The following is a 3,240-nucleotide window of genomic DNA, read 5'->3' as shown; positions in this document are numbered from 1 at the left end:
CCAGGAAATCAGAAAACAAAACGAGACCAGACTAGACTAAGACTAAAACTAGGAACTGAGACTAGGAACTAAGACAGGGAAATGGCTCCGTAAAGTGCTATCACTTGGAGAGCGATAAAGCAAACAATACTCAGCGACTTGAGCAGGATCTGAGTGGGTTTTATATAGTGTGTGTAATAGCTTTCAGATGAGCATGTGATTGGTTACAGCTGTGTGCAATCAGTGCAATGGATGATGGGAAATGCAGTCCAGAGGCACGTGCCCCCTCAGATTTCTGAGCCAAGTGCATTTTGAATGCAGCTTCCAAAAGACAAAAATGACCGAATAATTCAATAAATATTTTTTTATATTTGATACAATCACACCGGTGTGATTAGGTCGTTCAGTGCGGCACAGCATCAGCTGCTAAATTCAAATTTGTGTTCGCTGGCTGGCGCTGAGCCAGATGCGTTTTTACAGTGCTGTGCATTATAACCAATCACACACGATTCTGTTGAGCTTATGAATGCAATGACCAATCAGAGACGTTCAAATTAGCCATCGCTGAAACGCGGTGTTTTGCTCCCATCAGAAACAACAAAGTGCAGATGTAGGCTACGTACGAATGTAGGCCTAAGTAAGAGATTCATTTCACAATGTAAACAGCTTCAGTGACTTTAATGGGAGTTTTTGAGAGTGTCTGTGGCTAGACTGAATGAAAATGTTCTTTGATAATGTAAATGTTCTTTGCTCTCTGTAATATGAAAGTGTTATAATTAGTAATTTACAATATTGTTATTAAATTCACATTAAATAACCTACAAAGTCAGTCGTATTAAAAATATTTTATGGCATGACACCCATATCTGGTACTTAAGTAAAGGTTTTTATGTGTAGTTAATAGATTACACTATTAGTCTAATTTGCCCATCACCATTGATCAAATAACATAATCTATAAAGGTGCGAAACGCATTTACTTACACATATTTGAGAATCGAGAGATTTCCAGATATAGGCTAGTTAACACGTTTGGAAATATTTCGAATAAAAAAATAAAAATAAAACATAAGCCTATATCAGTTATACAGTGCTATATAGCTGCTGTGTGTCACATGACAAGCATGCGTTATGATGCGTTATGATGATGTATCATACATAGGCAGTTGCCTAGGGCGCAAAATGACTGTCTTCTGGACCATTGCCAAGTCAGCAGTCTTCCCCATTATTGTAATTTCAAAGAACAAGAGATACCCGGAATTTATACTGTAGGGATGAATTTTTTGAGATGCACCTAGACTATATATATATATATATATATATATATATATATATATATATTAGGGTTGTCAGTTTAACTAACTTAACTTACATTTAATTAATTAGTTAGGGTTAGGGTTAAAAATAACGCGATTAAAATATTTTAACGCAGTTAACGTACTGGCCCCGCCCCCAGACCTGTACATCATCTTATATTTCATACAGTTGACTGTTGACAAATATGATGCAGGGAAACAACTCCATAAACGCAGTTATGCCCTACAATTCAAGATATTGGTGCTAAAAATGCCCCTGTACGAGTTTTTGTCTCATATTTATATAATATGATAAGCGATATCAAAAGAGCAGCGAGTATCACGAAGAACACGATTGCAAATGTGATTTTATACAACAGTTAAGTAGCCTAAATAAGAAGTTAATATTGTGTTATATTTTAAATACAATATTGTGTGTTTTTGTTCAATTTTGTCAAGGACAATATTACCTATAATAAAGCCACAGCAGAACTGTTGTGCGTCTGTGAGCAACACAGCGGTTTAGTTTTTGAATCAATCCGCGTTTCGAACGAATCATGTGAACCAATGATTCAAATGTCCATTCTCGAAAGCCGTTTACTGAATTCCTGAATGAATCAGCCGTTTGAACGAATCAGTTCGATTTACTGCCACCTGCTGGTAGTTTTCGTTTCTTCTTTAGAGTATAATTTCATAAAAAAAAACATTAAAGGGATGGTTCACCAAAAATAAATAAATAAATAAATTCTGTCATCATTTACTTACCCTCATGTTGTTTTAAACCTGAATGACTTACTTTCTTTTGCGCTACATAAAATAAGTTATTTTGAAGACTGTTGGTAACAAAGCTAGTCACCAGTGACTTTCATTGCATGAACAAAAAAAGAGTTTCTCAAATTATCTTCTTTTATGTTCCATAGTTTATGTTAGGCCATTGTAGCCTAAACATTTAACACAATAATAGCTTTAAATGATCTTTTGGGGGTATTTTCACAGCCAAATTTGGTTTGTTATTTAGTTTAGTTATTAGATTATATATATATTGATTTTTACCTTCAGTAGAATGAAATCACTTTTTATTATCAAACGTTATTATTATGATGATTATTATATGTTAATAATATTTTAAATATTACTTTTATAAATATCCTTTTTTTCACATCTACACAATGTTTCTCTGACCTTTTGCGAGGACCCCCATAGCACCCCCTTGCGGATCTCTGGGGTCCCTGGACCCTAGTTTGAAAACCGATGTATAGGCCTACCGTTCGTTTTAGAATAACACACCATTTATGACTTACTGATTCTGATTGTATTCCTAGCTAAATACATTTTCACTGCAATTTCTTAACATTAGCAGGAGATGGAGACATTCTGTTGTAAAACAGTTCCAAAGACTCAAGTTGAATATTACTGGTGCATATAATGTATTATGTGCAGATATGCACAACGACGATGTTGACTGCTACATACAAGTTGTAATGTAAGTTAATATAAGTTAATTTTAAAATGAAGTCTGGTTTTTAGCCAAATAAAATAAAGTAATTCAGGTAACACGATAGGAATACATAGATATCCGTGTGAGGGACCTACTTTTAAATAAATAGGCCTACAGGCAGTCCTTTTAATGTATGAAGATTCATTTGAAAAATATAATATCTGGAAAAGATGTAGGCTACTAGTACTTTCTATTAAGTTTCTCTTTTTTGCTTTTTATCTTTCATTAGAATTAAACAATCTTTGATTATCAAACTATATTATTATTATTATTATTATTATTATTACAGCTAATAGTAATAATAATAATTATTATTATTATTTTACTTTTCTAAATATTTTTATATATATTTTTTACACAATTTTTCTCTTTTACTTTTTCAAGGACCCCTTTTGCGGTTCTCTGGTTGGTCCCGGTTTAAAAAATCACTAATTTGCCTAGCGTTTGTTTCAGAATAAATATATATTAT

Source organism: Sinocyclocheilus grahami, unplaced genomic scaffold (genome assembly GCF_001515645.1).
Source record: "Sinocyclocheilus grahami isolate Dianchi unplaced genomic scaffold, SAMN03320097.WGS_v1.1 scaffold54.1, whole genome shotgun sequence".
Lineage (NCBI taxonomy): Eukaryota > Metazoa > Chordata > Actinopteri > Cypriniformes > Cyprinidae > Sinocyclocheilus > Sinocyclocheilus grahami.
Note: the sequence above shows the minus strand (reverse complement) of the source record.